Consider the following 13,933-nt stretch of genomic DNA (forward strand, 5'->3'; position numbering starts at 1 on the left):
CTAAGCACTTGCCTGTTTTTTTTTTCTGTGGTGGACGAGGAGTCACTGAGATGTTCTCATACACTGGGTGCACTTTTCCCCCCTTTGCAGAGGAGTTTATCTCAGAAATAGAAAATCACAATTCAGTGCTGTGTCTCCAACAGTGAGAGGTCACTGCTTCCAGACCTTTCAATGAGAGGGGCAGAGTTGAAAAAAATACCGGCTCCAAGTCAAAGTTGTAGAACACAGGCAAAGTTATCTTTTGACAAATCCGATTTCCCTGTGGTCTTTTTGGTAATTTCCACTTGGAAAATGTACTAGTCTCTGGTCTATCCAGAGTAATGTTTTAAAGATGGTCACTACTGCTTCAAACTAGAGAGGTTCTGTGTTTGACTTGCTGGTTTACATTGCAGAAGATTTCTGGCTGCTCCCAGGACAGTGATTCCATGTGAATCACCCTTTTCTGACTCTGTGCCATCTATAAAACACAGATAACAACTTTTCTCATGTACCCACACTTTAATCTGGTCCTTCTTGACAGTAAGCCTTTTGACTTCAGAGGAGCTGTACTGATTTACTCCAACAGAGAGTATGCCTTGGAAAAGTTTTTGCCCTGTTTTCCAGCTCCGTGGGTTAAGAACATGCCAAGTTTCCCTGAAATTAGAGATGTAGGTGACTAGTTGGCTGTGTAAGAGTGGACTTCTTGTGAGATGCCCATCTCAAAGGGGGAAGAGCAAGCTGTTTTTCCACAACCCCATGCTGTGTATAAAACAGGACTCGATAGAGTGAGATGCTTATCAGCTGCAGTGAAAGAAGAGGAAGAGCAGTGGAAGCAGTAGGAGGGAATCTTCACAACAGCTTTAAAAGAAACACATTTGAAATACAATGAAAGGTCTCATTGGGCTGTAAAAAAATAGAGAAAGGGAGAGAAAACAGCAACCAACCCTGCTGTTGTATTGTCTTGTTAACAGTGTGTCACCGAATTTAGCAGAGGGAAGTTTCTCCCACACATCTCTCCTCACACAACCGCAACTGTCACAACCTCCCGAGCTCTGAAGCACAGCTTTGATCCTGTGCAGCTCTGCCCCAGTTCTGCAGCACACAGAAAGGAGAAGAAAGGGGAATCACCTAGCAGATTTTCTGGGGGAACGAAGGACACCGTTGCCAAGACGGGGTTAATTGCCATGACAACAGCACTTCCCCAGCATCTTTCCTGCCTCTGTCAGAAGGGCCCCCCCTCCTCGTGTCCTCCTCCCCTCGCTGCATGTGTTGTGTTAATCTAATTTGTTCAGCTCAGTGGCTAAACAAATAACTGCAAACCTGGTGCTCATTCAGATGCATGGCGAGAGGGGGCAGCTCTCCGAAATGATATTTACTTGCTTATCTGATGATACACAAGTTGTGTAAGAAAGGACAAGGCCTGGGAAGGGAGCAGACGGAGAGCAAGGTGAGATAAAAGTGAAGGGGCTCCCTAAGTGCCGACTGATTTGTGACTGTGTCCTGCTGTGGTTGGGCAGATTGTACTGAGCAAAGTTGGTCATCGGAGCGTGATGTGGAAAGGCTGTAGAGGAAATCTACTTCCAAGGATTTCCACTGAAGTCCCAGCAGCGACTGACAAAACTGCTAGAGAAAAGGAAAAAGGTTTCCTGGGATCACTGGGTCCCAGAACAGAACTTGTAACAAAATCTGCTCCAGGCAAGACCTGGGCCTCTGAGCAACTTCGTGAGATTTGTGACCCAAAGAAGTGTTTGGCCTTTTCAGTTTATTTTCTGGTTTACTAATTCCACTTGTGACTATTAAACCTGTTTCCCTCTTTTTAGGTACTTTTTGAGTTCTCAGAAATCCTCAGGAATGCTCAGTCTTTCACAACTATGTCATTTGGTTGGCATAAACTTTGAGAATTGTCAGTGAAATTTCTTCCCATAATGTCTTCTTTGCCTTGATTTCCAGAGGACATACATTCTTAGATTTAGTTCAGAAAATCAGAAATAAGCTCCTGGAGCCCAGCCCACATGGTCCAAACAGCCTGTGACCACATGACTTACACTATGTGCATCTTTTCTGAAGTGTTAATGTTCTCTTTGGGGCGGAGCAGATCCCTCCCAGGAAGTGAGGTAGAGGGAGCACACAGGGGAGGGGTGCCAGGTATGGAATTGGGCACCTACATGCAAAAGTTGTCTTGCAAATTGCTGAGTGCCCCGAGCATTTGTTGCCAGTGTGGAGGGTGCAAGTACCTCCTCTTCTTTCTAAGCCACTCCTTTATATTTATTTTTGCCAATGAACATGAATTTGTTCATCAATCCAATAGAACCAGTGATATTTCCAACCAAACTGGTGAGCCATAATTGCAACCAGGCCATCCTCAGATTTCAAATGATTTTTCCAGTATGTTTGTGCTCCCTGGATTCACAACAATCTGAGGGACAAGGGAACAAAGTCCTACTCTACAACCTCTCCCTCACCTACCTGCACTTTCTGAGCATCTGATTCTCCTGCTAACACAGCCTGTTATACTCAGGATGAGCATTGACTGGGGTCCCAACAGTTGTTACAGCACTGTGTTATGTATTACTAGCAATAAATAGCAGACCACTGCTGCTAAATGCTAAATAAGTTTTGTTTTCCTTAGTTTCACTAAGCAGAAGATACACCTATCAGGTCAGGTCTGTCCAGACCTGTAAGAAAGGACTTTCTTAATTTAATGTTAATGTGAAGTCTGCTGCAGTAAAAAATGATGCCTTGTTAGAAACACTGCACATTCAAGTAAAATTCAATGCTTCTCTGAGGACTGGCATGTCCACACGGTTACACTAGTCTTACACTTTAAAAACAAGATGATCTACTCCCTGTCATATTTTGAGGGAAATTAACCAGCCACAATGTTGGTCTTGGAATGGTTGATTTTTTAGTACTTGTGGTTTGGTTGCTTTTTTTCCTGCCAGAATTACAGCTGTGTTCTCTGAGACCCTACCTTGTTTGGAGGTAGGTCTCTTTTCTGGGGAAAGAACCTGAGATGATACTTCAACAGTTCTCCTTTCTTTCTTTCAGCTGTTTCATGTTTTGTTTTCATTCTCTCCTCTTTCAATATTTCTCCAATCATGTCAGATTTGGGGAAGATATGAAAACTTCCTCTGTAAATCTCCTGCTCCCCTTCCTTCTTTCAGCATGGGATTTTACCATCTCTGGCTTCATAGAGAGAGAGAGAGGTGACCAAAACATCAACATGCTAATCTCAGAGCCCCAGGCCATTTTTCTTACTGTTGCTAAAGAACACAGCCCCACTGGCTGTGCCCTGAAGCTCTTATAGCAAGGAACTGAATTTTGATACTCTCTTTCCCTCTCTTGCCCTTTTTTTCCCTGCCTTATTTTATAATTATATTTATTTGAAATTGAATTTTAAAGGTTCAGTCCCTAAAGGCAGTGAGATGTAATTTCTGGTGGATATTAAAACTGTATAAAACTGCTCATATATCCCCTCATGAAGAACAGCTGGTATTCAGAGAGGAGGAGAGAGAAAGAGACTGACTCTAACCTTCTTGCCAGCTATGCAAAAACCCAATAATAATAAATAAAAAGTTATTATTTTCCCTTGAAAAAAATAAAGCTGAGGTTACATGAAGCATAAATGTTTGCTGTTTAGATTAGAAACAGATATTCAACCATATAATTTAAAGTATTGCCATTAAATTCAGTGCCTTGATGTTGCCTTGTGCTGGTGAAAGGTCTTGCATGGAACAGCTCAAGCTGTTACTGTCTGAGAGTGCAGGATAAGGGGCAACCATGAAAACTGGGGCCTCACTGTATTGTGTACAGTGGAATCCAAGACCACATTATTATCCAGGGTCCATATTCTGATGCCTGTATTTTTAGTTCATCTCTTTCTCAAAGAAGTATTGAAACAAAAGGGTGCAGATAAAAGTGTTAACCTGCATGTATGTGACAATAAGGCCTAGGGTTTACACTCATACACACAGAGACAAAACAGACAAGAACAAGAAATACTGGGACACAGATTAATCAGTGGTGGTGTTCATTTGGTCAAAGTAGGTTAGGTCCATACAGTCTAGGCTTCTGATTCTCATTTCCCTTCATAGATAATGGAGAAGTGACAAGGACAGATGGTGAGTTTTAGGGCATGACTCACACTGGCCTTGAGCAGATACCAGTGTTTAGTTGGACAAATTACACTCCAGACTGGTGTGGCTCTTGGTTCCATCCCCAGTGTCTGTGAAGAGAGCCATGGATGAGACCTGCACAGGTTGTACACTCTTATTGCTGACAGGTAGTTACATTGGCTAATACAGTCAGTGACCTGCTCAGTGTTTCAGTGGCAGAGACAAGAAAGGAGTTCAAATCTCTTGACTTAGAATCTTGTGTTTATCCTTCACCTGCTTCAACAACAGGGAAATTATTTTTCTGATTTGGAGTGGTGGTTATAACATTTTATCTCATACAGATGCATAGCTTTGGCTTTTTTTGTCCCCCTTTCTGTTGCTTTTCAGTTAAATTAATGAGATTCATTTTGCACTGAGAAAGCAATAGAAAAACAACAGTGGCCTCTGCAGCCAAATACCCCATTAGTGTGAGGGCTGAAACATCTCCACTGGACCTACCAGGCCAGGGGGCCACGAGTGTGACTTGGAAAGGACAGATTCCTAGAGGGCTGTGCAGAGGTCTACTCGCCTGATCAATAATTCATTAGGTACAATTTGTAAATAAATGAGTGGAAAATATCCTTTCTTTTCTTCTAATCATTCCAACTAATCTGCTGATCCAGAGAACAGACAGCTTGATAGGGAATGTTATCTCACACTTCTTGTGCAGGAGGAAGAGGTCAGGCTTCTTTTTCAAGTCTCACCTCACGGACTTTGGATGGATTTTGGCCCAGAAGGTGTCGCTTGAGCCATTCATCTCCAACTTTAGCCTGATTTCCTTGACAAAGTGCTCCCCAGATCACTGTCCTGAGCATCTCACCATTTATTTTTAATATCTCAGCTCTTTACTCTTCTATAGAGGCCTGTAGAAATATCGTATTCAATCCAGTGCAGCCATGGGAGAAGTGGAAAATTCAAATATGGTGAAGGAACAGCCTTTTTAGTGTAGTGGATGAGGGTGTTCTCTGCCACTAATCCACTCTATAGCCATAGTCACATCTCTTAGCTCCTCTTTCACCTTTCCCTTGCGTCATCTATTTTGACTATATTTTCTTGTACAGAACAGCTCAGCTACAACTACCAGCATGATATTGCAAATACAGTCTGCCCCATATTACCCAGGAATGTATGAATCCCTTCCTCCTCCACATATACATGTATTTCCTGCTGAAAATGTCAATATTCTGCAGAAACCCATCTGTTTTCAGACCAGTCTGGTAGGATTTCACTACTGTAGGACAAAAGACAGGTTGGATAAAGAGGAACTTTTTGGCTCTCCAGCCAACAATCTCTAGAAGGAAGGTAAAAGCAAGACTTCTGTAGCTCCATGTTGAAGAAAAATGCTCAGCTTTTGGACATTAAGGTGATAGTCCCAACTGAGACCAGAGGAGAGGAGTAGGACCTGAGTAAGATGTTCTTCCTGACATTTGTGTGGTTACTTTTTCCACAAAAGATCTATAACAGAGCACAACCCTGTTTTTTTGGCATGTGAATAATTCTGGCCTACCAGTGTTATTCCTTGCCCTACCTTACAAGGAGGGCAATGAATTAATTCCACGGTGGTAGTGTCTGTCTAACCTGACATAGAACTGTAGAATCATTTAGGTTGGAAAAGACCTTTTTAAGATCAAACTCAACCATTAACACAGCACTTCCAAGTCCACCACAAAACCATGTCCCTAAGCCCCTTATTTATCCATCACAGCTATAAACAGCAGCCTGTGACATCCTTCACCCCTTTCTAGTCCCCTATGAGAGTTGGTTTCCTCCTCCATCGTTGCAGTCAGACTAGAAGTTGAAAGGAAGTGTGAAACCTCATATCTCATCCCCTGCTACCAAACAGTAAGAATGAACAGTATACAACGTTCTTGTATTTAAATATCTGTGTGTATTTCCATACACATGAGCAAATGCACAGTGGCACAGACAAGGCACCATTTGCCCTTTGTATTCCCATCACCTGACCTTCTTTTTCATTCCACTGATCTAGAAACACATAATATTATTTAATTAGGAATACATTTTTATCATCAACAATAATACTAAAAATATCAACTTGCTTCTTTATTCCCTTTGTTTTCTTGGAAAAGTTAAACTGTAAATTAAGTCCGATTTAGCTTTTCTGAGAAATTTTGCCACGATGAAGATCTTGCAGTGACCTAAAGTAGCTCACTCTGGTTTGAACTCTGCAGCCCCCAGTAGAAAATGTTTAATTACCTTCATTTTGCCAAAAGCTGATCTGTTTATCCTGCAGTTCTTGGAGATCTCTTGGACTCCCTCTGGTGGCTCATCTACCACGATGTGAAAGGAAGGGAAAAGTTGTTTACTCGGTGCTTTACATCTGGGTGCTGTTTGTGCTGCCGCTGTGGCTTGCATTAATCTCTCTTACTATTTCCTAGGGCTGTGTCATCCTCCCTCTGCCTAGTGATTTTCAGTCAAAATTCAGAAAGGGCGTGATCAGCTCAAGGTATTTTAATGCCTGGTTAGTGGAAATAACAAACCTAATCCTCAATTCCCCGTGGCATTAAAAAATAAAGAAATAAATGTCAACATGCACATGAATGCCCAGATGTTTGCATCAGCGCCTGGGGAAATCAGCTGGATAGTAAAACTGTAAGGCAGAACTCAGGTTATTCCTGCACTACACAATCTCCTACTTACTGCCATTGTCCACAGCAGGACACTCCTGTGGTTTAAAACCCAAATGAAGAGTGTTATCCATGTACTCAGAGAATCTGGGAATTTATCTTGAATAATGATACAGGCAAACATACTTTTTTTTTAAATTTTGTTTTGCTGAAAGGAACTTTCTTCATGAAAACAAAAAACACTAGTGATATTTGCAGCACAGCTGTTTTGCTTTGTTTGATACTTTCCCTTCCAAATTTTGAAGTCAGCTCTTTCTTTTTGTTGTTGTTATCTTGGTTTGATGGTTTTGTGGTTTGTTTTTTTTTTCTTCTGTCTAGTTTTACATGAAACTGGATGCAGTTTTCTGTCGAACTCATCCTGTGTTGTGCAGCAGCTCAGATTCTGGTGAATCTGGCTTAAATCTGCATTTAAAGTCAGTGTATTCAGAGAGATATTAAAATATTCTGGTGATACATTCTTGTTTTTAGTTCTGATAATGCCAGTTCAATCTTATCCATGGTATGAGCTTTACACAACTCAGAAACTAGGATAAGTTTTCTTGGCACAAACGCAGATGCAACAGTAAATCTGTTCAGGGTACGGGGATGGCCAAAGACTCCCTACATGAGCTCAGTGAGCTCCTAAACTGACAGGAGTAGCTTCACCTGCATCACAGCAGGGATCTTCTACTTGTAGTGCTGCCCACAGAATTCTGCAGCACAAACAAAGCCTTTTCCACTTCCCCACTCAAGCTGAGTTTCAGGAACAGGGTTTGTTTAAATGTCTAAAAGACAGATATTTACATCTGAGCTGATTATCTCCACCCCTTCTGGGGTCAGTGGAGGGAATGAATAACCTGTCTGTCCTTAAAATAATCATCTTAAATACTTGGTTCCAATGACAATCCATTGAAAATGATTTATCTGTAATGGGAAGACTATCTCAAATTCAAATATCAAATGTTTGGATGACAGAGTATCTCAGAGGGGCCAAATGCTTATATTTAGGGAAAAAAGTGACTTTTGCTTCCCAGTTCAGGATGAAGTGGAAAGTGTAAAATATATTTTTCATTAAATCTGCTCTATATCAACAGAATTTTACATTATATGATGCCTTGTCATCTAAGAGTATGAGTTGGTAAAATCACAAGTGTTCAGGGAAAACATTGTGAAGGAGGAGACCTGCTCAGAATGAGCTTCCTTGACTGACCATTTAGCATGCCTGTGACAACACCTTAAGTGCTGAGAAAGGAAAGAGATACTCACACAATAAATGACACTTGCAGCACCTTGATTAAGTGCTATGAAAGAAGTCAGACTGGGCAGTTGATTTTATATATATGTATAATTGAGAGATATATTATTTTTTGTTCATTACAATAAGTACTTAAAGGTGTGGACTTTGCATATTACCACCAATATACAAGTCCATTTGGCCCAAGGAATCTTTAACCTATTTTGTTACAGTAGTGTAATTTTTTTTTTATATTTTCCTTTTCCAAAAACAGGAAAATAAACACTCTGCAAATAAAAGTTCACATATATTTTAAGTAGTCCCTTTTGAGATCAAAACTGTGCAAAATACTTCATGGAAGGTATTGGGAGATACAGCAATGGCTCAACAGAACTTGTCCAGAAGCTGCAACCCTGTTGTGTTCTTGCAGGGAATACTGTCTTCCTTCGTTAGAGAAGCTCCTGAAATAATTCTCCATTAATGTACTTTGGCCTGGTTTCATAAAAGTCAGTGTCATTGCACTGATTTATACATCTAATAATCATTCTATTGTCTGTGAAGATGACTCCTTATGGGTCTGAAGCTCCTGAAGACAGGGAGATGACTTCAGAGGACTCATAAGCAGGCCCTTGTTAAGGTGCAGCTCATTATAAGCTGAGATGGAAATACCCAGCTCTCATTTCACATGAGCAGAAGCAGAACTGGGACAAGGATTGAGGTTCTCACCATCGATTACTGATGCTGGTCATCTGGGGCCCCTTTCTTCTAACACAGTAAATTCTACAGCAGGGTTTCTCCTCTTGTGGGGAATAACCTCACCCCAGGTCAGGGAAAGAATGCTAGAGGGAGAGTGGAGGGTCAAGCCCCACATTTGTAATCACCAGACAGAGAAATGCATTTCTGTGTAACACAGAGTGGGCCATTAAACTGCTGGAGTCAGCTGGAAGTGCTGCTTGCAGCAGTTCCTGGTCACTGGCCAGTTGGTGGATTAAGGATGGCCAGTGTGACATGCTGTTTGCCACACACAAGGCTCCTTCCCCCACAGAGGGAAAGCCAGGGAACAAATCTAGTTCCCTGTACCAAGTATCTGCATAACAATCAAACAGATCTATGGAAATGCCAAAATTGCACATGCAGATCCGTGGGAGCAGGCCTGGGGAGCGGAGGAGCAGCCACCCTCTCCGCCCTACTGTCTGCTACAAGGCAGACCTTGTCTGGTGAATTTTAAAGCATCTGCTGCCTTCAGGGAGGGAGACGTGAGAGGATTATTTTTCCCCATTTTCATTTGCTTTTAGATTTCTCTTTAAGGCACTGGAAAAGGTTTGCCTTGATACTCACTGTTGAGGCATTGTTAGAGATTTCCCCCATGGCACGTGCCAGTTGTTTTTACATACCTGTCTGTTAACACAATGCAGGGAATCTCTTTGGTGGCTCAGGCTGAATCAAGAATGAAGACCCCAGTCTTTTCCTGCATAGTTATCAGAAAACAGATGGTGGGCAAAATACTTCTACGTGCACAGAGTTCTGCTTGTTCTGCTGATTGAGGGATACAGAGGACACTTTTTCAGTCTGGGACTTACTGACTTAAACTCTGTTACCAGAGAGTCAAAATAATTATCAAAATGGTCCATTCTATCTTGAAACACAACACCTAGGACCCATAGCTTGAGGATATCAGAGATGTAAGATCACAGCACAGTCTCTGTTGAAGATGACTAAGATCATTCTTTATCAGATTTTCTTTGTGCAGTTTTGCATCCTTACTCCAACTGAGCTTAAAATGATCCCTCTCTCCCTTTCCTTTTCAGCCACCAAAAGCCTTACATCTTCCCAAGTCTAGTCAGATCTCACTGGAGTCAGTCTTTTAACAGATCTCAATTACAAATCTTTAAGAAATACCCACAAAGTGACATGGTCATGACCTTAAGCTATCTTCCATGCATTTCATTACACCTACTATCACGGAGAGAATTTTGTGGATCTCCAGATACCTTTAGGATGAGCATCAGTACTGGTTCAGGCACACAATTAATGTGGGATATTTAGAAGTATTAAATTGCATCTTTGGGGAACTGTTTATGTGTATCCCATATGTTCCCAGTCAAAGCAGACTTCACCTGCTCCAGCCAAAGTTCTTGTCCCTCTGAGTTGTATTTGAGTGCCAAGAACCACAAGCCGTCCAGCATGTCAGGTAGCTCAGATAAATGAAAACTATGAGTGGAAACTGTGTGATTCAATCCCTGAAGATTAAAGAGTCAGGACTTTCCTAAGGATCCCTGTACTCTGGTGAATTAGGGGTACAGGCTCGAGCACTGACAAGAAGGTGACTCTGCTTGAGCAGAGGAGTTGGACAAGATGACATTCAGAGTTCCCTTCCAACCTTAACTATCCTGTGATTCTGTGGCAAGGGTTTGTCCATACTATTTTGCTGTTAGCATGCCCCTTGCTATGTTTTGTGTCCATGCTTATTATCACTCTGCCATGATCCCCAGGTACAGTCTAAGGGATGACACAGATTGTTTCAGGCAAGTGGGACTCAGTCCATTCATTTCTGGGGAGAAGGTAAAAAGTTGAACTACACATGTGCAAGGATTTCGTGCTTGCAAGGTCAAAGAACAGTCCATGGCCTTGTTTAGTTTATTAATGTAGATATATGGGAGCCCAGAAAAGTAGGTCTGAAAGATTTCCACTGGCTTATTTCTTTCTAAAAGTAGGAATTCAGATTGCAAAGAGGTGCAGGCAGGGGCACAGCCTCGGGGTCAGGAGCACGAAGTCATAGAATGTGAGCCTTGGATTGCGCATGGGCTGTGTCTCCTCAAGGGGTGTAGACAAAGTACAGCTCAAGACAGACAGCCTTTACTATTTTCAAAGCTCATTTTAAGGGATCTGGGGAGAAGGAAATTGTCCTGTAACATACCTTGCAAGGGTAACAGGAGCTGGAGACCTTCTGTGTGCCTCTGCACAGAAGGGCAGAGGAGAGGTTTGTGGGGTGTTTGGACTTCTGCTCCTGAAGCACACAGCCATAACTCAGCTTCTCTCCCCTGTGCATCTCTGTCACTCTTCACATGCAGATAGAAGCCTGTTCATCCACCGTGTGCCCTTCTTTCCCTCTTTCTGGTGCAAACATATGTGCATTTACATGCTCTGCTTTTTCTGCATCCTCCTCACAGCCCCTGCCCTCTCTCCCACCCACACGCTATAAAAATCTGCCACTGATCCAGTTAGTAAAAGGTGAATTTTTCCTGCCATCTGGGTGTTCAGTGGCACAGATTCTCTTGGCCTGCCTACACACACTTGCAGGCGCGTTACGCCCTCCTCTTTCCCCTTCCTCTTTCTCTCCCCCTCCCACGAGCTGGCAGCAAAAACAAAAGGGAAATCTTCAAAACCACTATGTCAGCTGCCTGTGTCAGTGTGGGTTGAGAGGACGGATCACAGCGCACTCATCTCTCAGTAGACAAAGGGGACTGTATTTCAATAAATTTACATACTACAGAAGACTGTGTAAGAGATTGCTTTGGGGAGCTCTCTGCCGAGTTGCTTTGGGGACGCCGAGCCCTTGACTTGCTCAGGAAGGGTTTGATGCCACCTGCTCTAAAACTCTCATGTTCTCCACATCCTTTTAATTTCAATACCAGTGTCCGTTGTTTGCTTCACAGCATAGTTTTGTTTTCTCCCAGTTTGAACGAAAGGCTGTTTATTTATAGATCTGGAAATGTTGGCTCTGGGCTTGCTCTCAGGGAAGACCAGTGTTAGCTTTCCTCTGGGTAGATCCTGTACACACCTTGCCCCTGACCTGCTTGGGTCTCACTGAAAAATCAAGACCTATCTTGAGTGGATCACTCAACATCTCTGCCTTCCTTTAATTTTTTGCTTCTATTCTGATTAAATCCAGTAGAAATAGTCTAACTTAGGAGAGCAATCTGGGAAAAATATAAGGTGTCACTGAAAACAGCATTTATGTGTTCATTTCACTTTTCTTGAACATTATATATAATTTTTTCCTGTGAAAAGATAATATTGAAACACTTTTGCAACTGGCTGTTCAGTACCGATTACATCTTTTTGTTCAGAGAAGAAGAAGAAATTTTCCTTAGACATTTCTGCATTTAAGCATTTCTGAATTGCGTATTTTCACAAGACATGAGCAGTGGTTGCCTTTTTTTTCTTTTTTTCTTGGCTTCAAGAGAAGGGGCAGCTGTAGAAATAGCAAAATTGCCTGTGTTTTCTGAATCCCTGTGCACCTCATGAAACATTCCTTCCACTAGGACCTTAGCTGGACTGATCATAGGGCTAAATGCCATCCCACAACAGCACAAAACATAGGGACTGCCTTCCAGATAGTTGCAGCTGTTACTTATTGGAGGAGGTTGGTGTTGTTCCGGACTTATTGCAGTTATCACCTCCAGATGGCACGGAGAAGACCATGACTGCACAGTCTGATGAAGTGTAACTCACCTTTAGGCTTAAGATATTCCTTTTCCATGTTCCTATGAGCTCAGACTGATGTCATGGAAAAGCCATCGTACCATACTCCTCAAGCAGAGGAGGATTATCTTCACCTAGCGACACTCTTGGAATTTAGAACTGGGAGTAGAAGGTTGGTTTAAGGAACATAAGGAGAGAGGAGCTAGTCAACATTTCGTACACCTGCTGCTGACATGAAAGAAGTGGCTTCAAACTCCCTCTTAGGCATGAGCTTTCTGTGTGAGAGGCCAATAAGCCTCCCTGTGGCTCAATACCCGGTCTAAACGATGAGGATACAGCCCACAGTGGAGCAGAGAAGCAACAGTGCATGGATGCTGATGACATATGCCATGAGAAATGGGATGGGTGCGTTGCTAAGAGTGGACAAAACAGGGGTTTTATCCAGTAGTAAAGTACCACATGAAACACACCTCCAAAAAGTAGCAGCAACCTGCTGCTTCAGTGTTTACGTGGCTCTGGAAGTGCATCATGTACCCAATCCATGGAAGGGCAAGGCCTGGAGCAAGAGGCTCTGAACCAGGTCATTTTAACACTTCCTGACAGAGGAGCATTCATTTAATGCAGAGAGAGAACAGCTGAGCAGCTGAGTTTAGAGAGAAACACCGTAATCTATTACAGGGCTTGGGCCACCATTGATCAATATGGCAAAGTCAATAATAGCTTTTGATTCCAGCATATTAGGCTGACTGTCAGATTCATGTTTATTAGAAGGTTTTACAAATAAGTCAGACTTGAAGGAAAGAGAATATGAGTCAAAACTCCAGGTGGAAGGCTGATTTTCTTTTTTCTTTTTCCCCCTTGGGGTTACTGTAGAATCATGGAATCATAGAATGATTTAGGTTGGAAGGGACCTTAAATACCATCTAATTCTAACACCCTGACATGCTGCACAGCTTTTTAAGGAGGGGAAAAAAACCTACCATTCCATACACAGAATAAAAAGCAAGTAAAATCCATTTGATTCAAGTTTTCAGTTAAGGAGAATGAAGATTATCTGAGGGTTAAATTTGTAATGACCAAAGCCTCATATCTAATTGTTTCCCCCTGAAAATTCCATCTCTGTAAATAAGTCAATGCCATTAGTGCCTCAAACTCTTCTTGAAAAGAAAGAAATAAAAGCCCAAAATACTTTAGGCATTCCACATAACATCAAAGAGAAGTTATAACTGTAACATGAATTTATTTTAAATTTCCAGAAAACATGAGGACTGTTATATAAATAAAACAATTAAAACAATACAGTATGTTTTAAAAGAAGAAATCTAGAATCCTTTTTAGATCCATCACATATGTTACTACCTCTTAGTTTTAAACCAATGAATTTAGAATATTTTGACTGAAAAAAATGTTGTGAAAACACTAAATATATAAATACTTCAGTTATTACAGATATTATACTGGCAGGGGAAAGTGGAAGAATGGAGGTAAAAATATAAAACTGTTTGAATTTAATC

The 13,933-nt window shown here is 41.8% G+C and overlaps 1 protein-coding gene and 1 long non-coding RNA gene across 15 annotated transcripts in view; one reads left to right on the forward strand and one right to left on the reverse strand.

Annotated features, from left to right (window-relative positions):
• Positions 1-13,933, forward strand: part of CELF4 (CUGBP Elav-like family member 4) — a 701,622-nt gene that overhangs the window by 201,520 nt on the left and 486,169 nt on the right. The window lies entirely within an intron of this gene.
• Positions 6,360-12,528, reverse strand: LOC108640762. Its single transcript, XR_001921458.1, has 3 exons — positions 12,450-12,528; positions 9,389-9,462; positions 6,360-6,424 (listed from the first exon to the last, which is right to left on the reverse strand). It is a non-coding gene; the product is annotated as an uncharacterized LOC108640762 (long non-coding RNA).

This window comes from Manacus vitellinus, unplaced genomic scaffold (genome assembly GCF_001715985.3).
Source record: "Manacus vitellinus isolate BGI_N305 unplaced genomic scaffold, ASM171598v3 scaffold_42_pilon, whole genome shotgun sequence".
In the NCBI taxonomy this organism is placed as follows: Eukaryota; Metazoa; Chordata; class Aves; order Passeriformes; family Pipridae; genus Manacus; species Manacus vitellinus.